At 31.7% G+C, this 9,950-nt stretch overlaps 1 pseudogene; it reads left to right on the top strand.

Moving 5' to 3' along the window:
- Window positions 1-7,831: 7,831 nt before the first annotated feature.
- Window positions 7,832-8,426, top strand: LOC129903865 (uncharacterized; annotated as a pseudogene).
- The last annotated feature ends 1,524 nt before the right edge of the window (window positions 8,427-9,950 follow it).

The raw sequence follows: 9,950 nt of genomic DNA, 5'->3' as shown, positions 1-9,950 counted from the left end.
ATTGTCAGAGGAAATGGAAACACTGCAATTTTTTTTGTAGAATATTATCTTTAAAAGAGGTTTATGCTGTTAATATGTATTTTGATAGTATACATTTGAAAGCATGAGAAAACAAATATGTGAAAATTATTTTCAAATACTTGGAAAAAAAAATTGAGATCATATTTAAAATATGGGGGTTCTTTGCTTGTGATAAAGACAAAATTAGCCTTGGTGGCTAATTAAAATGTGGAAGCACAAGGTATGAAATTGAATGACATTCTTGTATTATGTTACACCCACAAAATTCTTGAAGTATATATTTTGGTCGTTGAGTTTCTCTTTTACTAATATATGATATGATATGACTAGTATGAAACTATCAAATTATATATATATATATATATATATATATATATACACACACACACACACACACTTGTTCAAAAGAGTTGTGTTCTCTTATGAAAAAGTGTCACTTAAAATATTGTGATCTTTCATGAAAATACATGCATGTCTATTAAAATACATTCGGTTCATATGTTCTTATTGGACCCGATGAGACTATGTTCATGGGTAATTCTGCAACAATCAAAATTGAAGGTTATGGAAAGGTCCTCTTAAAAAGGACAACTATCAAGGTATTGACTTTAAACAATGGTTGTATTTGGCAAAGTTGTAATAAATAAGAACAAAATATTATAGGAAAAGATTAATCTCACGGAAGGTCTTTTCCAACTCAATATTTCTGGTCATTCTTACTTGCTTGAGTCAAATTGTTTATGGCATGAACGTTTGGGAAATGTCAATTACAAAACCTTGTGAGAACTGATCAACTTAGAAGTTTTACCTAATTTTGAGTGCAACAAATCAAAATGTCAAGTTTGTATTGAATCTAAGTATACTAAGCATCCTTGTAAATCTATTAAAAGGAATGATCCCTTAGAATTGATTCACACTGAAATTTGTGATATGAAGTCAACACCATCTCGTGCTGAAAAAACGTATTTCATAACTTTTATTGACAATTGCACTATTGTTATGTCTATTTGTTGAGTGGTAATGATGAAGCAATAGAAGTATTTAGGTAATACAAAATTGAAGTTGAAAATCAGTTAGGTAAAAAGATAAAAAGGATAAGAAGTGATAGAGGTGAAGAGTATGAATCTCCTTTTGCAGAAATATGTTTGGAAAATAGAATCATCCATCAAACTACGACCCCTTACTCACCTCAATCAAATGGAATTGCAGAAAGGAAAAATTGAACTTTAAAGGAAATGATGAATGCCTTAATTATAAGTTCAGGTTTACCACAAAACTTGTGGGGGGAAAGTCATCCTTACAGCAAATCGAATACTCAATAGAGTTTTCCACAGCAAAACACAGTCTATTTCATATGAGAAATGAAAAGGAAGAAAATCAAACTTGAAATATTTCAAAGTATGGGGGTGTTTAGCCAAAGTCCAAGTTTCTAAACCTAAGATGGTCACAATAGGACCTAAGACTGTGGGTTGTATTTTCATTGGATATGCTACAAATAGTAAAGATTATCGATTTTTGGTTCATAAGTCTGAACATTCAGATATTCACGATAATACGATAATAGAATCAGATAATGCTGAATTTTTTGAACATATTTATCCGTATAAAACTAGATTTGAAGTATCTAGTGAAGGGTCTAAACGACCTCGAGAAGAACCAAAGGAGAATGTACCTAATAAAGAGAATCCAAGGCGCAGTAAATGTCACAGAACATCTATTTCATTTGGATCTGATTTTGTAACATTTCTTCTTGAACATGAGTCTCAAACATTTAAAGAAGCTATGTCCGCTGCAGACTCATATTTTTGGAAAGAGGCTATCAATAGTGAGATTGATTTAATATTGAGCAACCATACTTAGAAATTGATTGATCTTTCTCCAAGAAACAAACCTTTGGGTTCAAAATGAATTTTCAAAAGAAAAATTAAAGCTGATGGAACTATTGACAAATAGAAGACAAGACTTGTCGTCAAATAATTTAGATAGAAAGAAGGCCTTGATTATTTTGATACGTACTCACCTGTAACTAGGATTACAACCATTCGGATGTTAATTGCACTAGCTGCAGTATATGGCCTTGAAATCCATCCAATGGATGTAAAAATAGTTTTTTTAAACGGAGAATTGGAAGAAGAAATTTACATGGAACAACCCGGGGGCTTTGTGGTTCCTGGTAAATAAAATAAAGTTTACAAACTTGTTAAGTCACTTTATGGACTAAAACAAGCACCCAAACAATGGCACGTGAAGTTTGACCAAACCATGTTGACAAATGAATTTAAGATTAATGAGTGTGATAAATGTGTTTATATTAAACACACTCCAAACAAAGTTGTTATTGTTTGCTTATATGTGGATGATATGTTAATAATGAATAATGACATTGCAAACATAAATGCTACCAAGCGTATGCTTTCTAGTAAATTTGATATGAAAGTTGTAGGAGTTGCCGATTTGATATTGGGAATTAAAATTCACAAAATTTTTCAAGGTCTAGCATTGTCTCAAACTCATTATATCCAAAAGTTACTTGAAAAATACAAGTACTTGAACTTCAAAAGTGCAAAAACACCAATTATTGTGAACCTTGAACATGTTAAAAATAAAGGTGAAAGTTAAGCTCAGTTGAATTATGCAAGAGTGTTGGGAAGTTTGATGTACATTATGAACTGTACACGGCCAGACATAGCTTGTGCTATAAGTAAATTGAGTCGATACACGAGTAATCCCAACCAAAATCATTGGATGGCAATGAAATGAGTTTTGGGGTATGTATAACATACTCAAAACTTTGCTTTACATTACAATAAGTATCCAGCAGTTGTTGAAAGATATAGTGATGCAAATTCGATTACTGGGTCAACTGAAACTAAGTCCACAAGTGGTTTTCACCATTGGTGGAGGAGCGGTATCTTGAAAATCTTCCAAACAAACATGTATAGTTCGCTCTACAATGGAGTCTAAGTTTATAGCCTTAGACAAGGCCAGTGAAGAAGCAGAATGGCTCCAAAATTTCTTAGAAGATATTCCATTTTGGCCCAAACCAATGGCTCATATATGCATACATTGTGATAGTCAAGTTGCAACAGGAAGAGCTGGGAGTATTATGTATAACGATAAGTCTCATCACATACGAAGAAGACATAATACCGTTAGGCAACTACTCTCTAGTGGAATTATCACAATTGATTATGTAAAGTCAAAGGATAACGTGTTGGATCCACTTACAAAAGGCCTAACTAGAGAGGGAGTTGAACAATCATCAAAGGGAATGAAATTATGGCCGAGGAAAAATCATCGTGGCGGTAACTCTACCTAGAAGACTGGAGATCCCAAGATCTAGGTTCAAAGAGATCAAACAAAGTCATTGATGACGGTTCAACATTGTCAAAATAATTTTTATGATTCATTCTCATGATGCGACAATGTTCAGTAACAAGGATAAGGCATTAGGACCTTTTAATGATATCTAAGTTTGATACATGACATATCAAATGGTGTTTCTATAGGATAACACATTTAGATATCACCTATGTAAGTGTGAAGTGTAAGCCGCTTCAAGGAGAATCCTGTAAGGCCAATTTTCTACGCACTTATGAACCAAGAAGTGTTCATGGCTGAAATGAACAAAATAATGAGAACCAAAAATAGTTAAAGGGTTGATTGTGTGACTTATGTTGTCTAGGTATACACCAAAGCTCGACGGTTCAAAGATATCAAATCTACCGATTGATCGAGTATATCCGATATATGTTCACTAAGGAAAGTTAAAAGGGAAGCCTACTTATCCAGATGCAATTAATTCTTACTTACAAATCACACAGTTTTTATGCATATGTTTTAAGAATAGTCATTTCCCCATTCATGTTGGGGATTGTTGGGTTTTAAAGATGTGAATGAGAAATGAAAGATTGTGATTTTTTTCAAAAAGTTGTGACTTTTTAAAAAGAGTTGCGACTTTTCTAAAATATTGTGTCTTTTGAAAGGTTGTGTCTGTTCCGATAAGCCACAATAAACACATGTTCAAACTACCTTTTGTTGTCTATAAATAGAGGATTTTCCTCTCATTTTTAAAACATCAATTTTCTCCTTCTTCTGCATATATATTTTCTTTCAAACAAAGTTGAGTCTTTGTGTGATTTAGTTACTGGCTTTTGAGTTCGCTGAAATTATTGAAGTTTGAGGTACCACTACTTTTTTAATAGTTTATCCGTTTTATCTTGGGAGGAAATAATCCATAACCTCGGGTACAGTGAGGGGTTAAATTCCTTAAGGACACACAATGAATTATGTGGACTCGGATACTATTTTTTATTTTCATCTTTATTATTTCTGATTTGCTAACCTTAATACAGGAGGAGTAACAAAGATAAAAGAGTAGTAAAAATAACAATTTAGATGATTGATATTCAACAAAAAATGCATACATTTAGCTAATATTTAGGCTTCACATATGTTCTTTTATCGTCATTCGATTACAATTATAATCGTTTCATGCTTATTACGCATTTTTCTATGTAGGGATGATGTTTAAGCTAATAAGAATGTTTGGAGCCAAAATGGACTGCTTTGGAGCTTTTAAGTCTGAGTAGAAGCCCAAGAAAAATACTTCATTCGTCCCATATTAGATTGACACTTTCTATTTTATACAGTGATTAAATAACTATTATCAACTTTACTATTTTGCTTTTTGTTCATATCAATAAATATAAAAATAGTTAGAAAAAATGTATATAAAGTGTAGGAATAATTAGTATTGGAAATTGTTTAAATTTCCAAAGGTCATGATATCAATTGTAGGGGTAAAAGGAAAAAAAATAGTTAATTCTATCTTGGTTTAGCAAGTGATCATTGAAATATGAAATAATTATTTTTAATAAAATGTCCATTTAATATAAGACGGAGCGAGTAATCGAGATCAAGTGTGGGTTCCAAGGTCTATTGGACATGTAAAATAATGAAGAAATTAAAGGAGATTTTGCAGCAAAATCATGTGTGCAACGCGGCCACGCTACAAGGCCGCCCGCACTATGTGCCGGCTGAAACATTGAGCTGCTAAAAAATAGGCATGCGTGAGGCGACCACACTATTACGAGGTTTGGTTGCTGGTTAAAGTTCTGTAGGTATTAGTAATACATATATTAATTATGTAGAGATTAGCAATGTAAGATTTAGTTACGCAGGATTTAATAATTTCTCTTGATGTTGATTTGTTATGTTAAAAATTAATAACGCAGGATTTAATAATTTCTCTTGATGTTGATTTGTTATGTTAAAAATTAATAAACATTATATACTTTTTAAAAATAAATTATTTATTGCCAATATATCCTTGAATCAAAAGTTTGGATCACAAAGTTTCACAATGTCCAAATGTTTGATCATGTGAGAAGTTATTGTTAGGATATACTATTAATCATGCGTTTAGATATAGTATTATTTATTGAATAATTATTTCATTATTTATTCAATTCAATAAAGTGTTACATTAAATAGCTCATTTTGTCATATATGTGTCCTCAACTTATATAGTAGATGATTTGGTGTATAGAGTTTGAGCTTATACACAGAAGATAAAAATCATCAGTTCTTATAAGTTAAAAGTTATAGTTCACAATCATAGATAGAAACTTGGACAAACCATCAGAAAAATTGTAGCACGAGATTAAATGTAATTTACCTTGATTATGAGAATGATATAGTTCTAACTTCTCGTGCTAGTACATTTTGTATATATTAAACGGGATCGAGTAGAGATAGATATTTTAGACTGACTAATAAAAATATATTTTCTAAACTATTAAATGTACTTATATTCTCAATCTTGATATAACGATTATGATTTGTATATATTAATTATCGTTTTAATTTATTAAAAGGTGAGATTCTGAGATGGATCAATATGCCTCGTAGATTGGATGATAATAATATATATTGGTGAAATAATTAATTAGTTGATGGAATTCATGTTTCAATATAGAGATTGATGATACACCTTTTTATGAGAAACTTATAAGTTTTCATGTGCAAATTCGGCCGGTAGATTTATGAATCTGGCATTTGAAATAAGTTAAGTATTGCTCTAAAGGAAATTAATCATTGAATTAAATTCGTCAGTAATTTAATTTATTGATTAGTATATGTAATCTTAATGTGGGAATTACATAAGTGTTTAATGAGGAATTTTGAAATATAAATAAAGAAGTGCACTTACAAATTTTTAGTGGAATGATTTGTAATTTATTATGGTAAGAATAATTCAAATTAATTTTTGAAATTATTTCCATAATAAGAAGACTCAGTAATTAATTCTGTGATCCATACAGTGCCCATATTTAACTAGAACTCAGAATCCTATTTTCTAGAAAAAAAAGGAAAAGGAACATGTGTTTTATTCCTGGAAGGAAAAGGAGCGTGGTTTTCCTCTCTTTTTTGGACTAGATTTACAATCAGAACTGGAGTCTGACTTGCTACAAGATATTTGTTCACGATTCAAGAGGTATTTCATGAGTTAATTTTCAACATACTTTGTATGTGATATGTATTTATGGTTGTTGTCTATAATTCATGTAAGCAATATAATTCTGAAATACTTTCGATGTATGCTATTTTTCAATAATTGGCATCAAAAGCCATTCTTGCATCTTTATAGATAACCTAAAATATACGTATGTGCAATTGTATGTATGATTCGTGGTTGGTAATTTCTTTTTATCACGAATAGAACGAAACAGATAAAACTTGAAGTGTTTTGATTTGTTGTGTAATGTGCATACGGTATTAATTAAGAGATGATCAAAGTGGCAAACGTGTTGGCTGCAATTATTTTCACGTAAGAATGTGCAGCAGCAGTAAGCACTTGTCCTAATAATTATTGGAATCATCTTTTACCATAAAAGGAATTCCTTAATTTTATTAATGGAATCCCAATTGAAAACATTTTCAATAAAAAGAAAATTAATTATTGGGTGTAATCGTTTGTTTGTTTCACGTGAATATGATGGCGGCGTGAGCCTTCCCTACTGTGATTGAATTTATTTTTTTGTAAAAGGCATTCTTTGATAAATCATTGAAACAAAAAAAAAAAGGGGAAACGGGTGGCTGTAGGCTGCAGAAAGTTATGCATTTTTTATTTGTTTTATGTGGAAGATAAATCAATGTTGAGTGGACCTTTTATTGATAAGGGCACTAAGCACTTCTGCACCTATCATGAAAAAGTTTTGCAGCATATGTATATAATTTTTTATACAGTGTTAGTTCAAAGATTTTTACATGTAATTATATATATATATGTGTGTGTCTGAGATGGTACTTTGAATAAACTGTGGATCTTTGTAATATTTTTTTTAATTGGTACAAAAAATATATTATATGGTGATTAGGGTTCTTCCCGATAATTATTGAAATTAAATAGTAATGAAGTATTAAGTTTATGTGTTGGCTTAGACCTTCCTTTCTATAGGATGAATTTAATACAAGTCATTATGTATTTAATTGTTAGTTTGATAATCTGTATTAACTCTCTTAAACCGAGTAATATATGATTGGATCAATGTAATTAGGGTTTTGATTTTCACTTGACTTAAACTAACAATAGACTCTCCATCTGAGTTAGGTCTGTAAGAGTTCATGGAGTGAATAATTAGTCATTATATATGTATATTGTATGAATAGTTCTCCAATCCCATCGATTGGCTATTCAAGATCATGAATGTATATGTTTGTGATGAGTTTGAATGTAAATATTCAATGTTTATATGACTGTTTAATTGATCTATTGTAACTTTTTTTTTTCAATCTCAGATTCAACATGTCTCCTTTTAACCCCCCTTAGTACTATTTTGGGTCAAAATAAACTTGATAGTCCTAACTATGTTGATTAGAGGAGAAATCTTGACATCGTGTTAACTGCTGAAGAGTATAAATTTGTACTATATGAAGAGTGTCCATCGAAACCAAGTGAACAGTCTAGTGATAAAGATAAGTTGGTTTATTAAAAAGGCAAAAAACTGATGAGATGACGCGATGCTACATTCTAGCTTCAATGTCAAATATGTTGCAACATCAGCATCAAGCTATGTTTTCTGCATTTGAGATTCTCCAAACAAATGTTTGGAGACCAGAGTCGATCAGCTAAGCAGACTGCCATGAGAGATCTCATGAACACTAAGATGGCTGAAGGCACTCCTGTTAAAGACCATGTTTTGAAGATGATAAGTCTTCTGAATGAACTAGAGGTCTTGGGGGTTGAAATTGACAATGACTCTCAGGTTGAGATGATATTGCAGTCTCTATCAAACAGTTTTCAACAGTTTCGCCTGAACTATAATATGAATAAGATGAGTCTATCTTTGGCGGAACTGTTGAATGAGCTGCAGGCGGCAGAGACAATTATCAGAAAATAGGTAGAAAAAGTCTCACAAAGGTAAGGCAGTTGCACATCCAATTGGAGGCGTGAAAAAGCCTAAAGGCAAGTGTTTTTATTGCAAGATGCTAGGTCATTGGAAGGCTCATTGTCCAGTTTTCTTAGCCAAGCAGAAAAACAACCTAGGTAACTCACTTTCACTTGTAGAAACATTTTTAACGGCTGTTTCTACCACATCATGTTATGTAGACTCAGGAGCCACTGATCACATCTGCACTTCTTTGTAGGGGTTTCAAGAAACGTGCAAGTTAATTAGAGGTGAAGTTAGTATTTTTCAAGCGGATTGTTCAGCAGCTCCAGCTTTAGCATTAGAAAATATTAGTATTTCGTTTGATAGTAGAGTTTTAATTTTAAAAGATGCATTATATGCACCTTCTGTTAGAAGAAATTTGATTTCGGTTTCTAAAGTTTTGAGAGATGGTTATGATGTTAATTTTTTTGATAACGACTGTGTTATTAGTTCTAATAAACATTTTGTCTCTGTTGGTACATTAATTGATGATCTTTTTATTATTAATGTCTCTCCAGAACTACAATAACCTATAAAACTGAATAATATTAACCTTTCAAGTAAAAGAAAGTGTTTTTCTGATACTACTAAAAAGAGGCCAAAAAGCGACGGAACCAAAAGCGAAGGATAGCGTTGCTACAAAAATGTGATGGATAAAATGACGTTGTCCGTTATTTTTATTTATTTTTTTAATTAAAAGCGACGGACATAGACGCTTAGTACGTTGCTTATTTTGGCATTTTTTTGGGCCAAAAATAAATATTATTTAAATATAATTATTTTATATATTTTGATAAAAATAATTATTTAGAAAATAAATATTACTACGCCGTCCATCATAAGTAATTAATTTTTATTTATTAATTTTTTTAAAAGAGCGACGGACAGAGTCGCTAAGTCCGTCACTATTGGTCAACCAATTTAAAATAGCGACGGACTGCGTTGCTTTGTCCGTCGCTTTTTGGTCAAAATGGCGGTCAAATATTTTTTAAAAAGCGACGAACGTAGCGATGCAGTCCATCTCTTTTATTAAAATATCTGGGAGGCAGATCGAGTTTTATTCATTTTTGTCTCTCTCTTCTCTCTCCCTTCTCTCTACAAATCCGCCAACCCCATCGCCTCCCCTCATCCCACCACCGTTCCTACACCCCGCCGCTATCCCCCGCCAATCCCCTGCCTCCGCCGCTACGCTGCCGCCGTCTAGTTGTGCTTTAGGATTGTTTATTCATCTTTAAGAGGTTAGGACTTAAATTTTATAAAAAAATTCAATTTTTTATTTGTCATTTGTTAGTTTGTTAATTAGTTGATTATATTTAGTTTGTCTATTGGATTGTGAAATTAGTGAATGTAGTTATAGTTTTGATGTTAGGGCTTAAGTTAGATTTGGGTTATTGAATTAGATTGTAAAGTTTTTAGTAATTTGTGATGTTAGTTAGTTAATTATTTTATGCCATTTAGTTTGTTGTAGTTTATTTGTATATTGGATTGTAAAAT

This window comes from Solanum dulcamara, chromosome 9 (genome assembly GCF_947179165.1).
Source record: "Solanum dulcamara chromosome 9, daSolDulc1.2, whole genome shotgun sequence".
Classification (NCBI taxonomy): domain Eukaryota; kingdom Viridiplantae; phylum Streptophyta; class Magnoliopsida; order Solanales; family Solanaceae; genus Solanum; species Solanum dulcamara.
The sequence above is the reverse complement of the archived record's forward strand: the minus strand, read 5'-3'. Positions and strand labels throughout refer to the sequence as shown.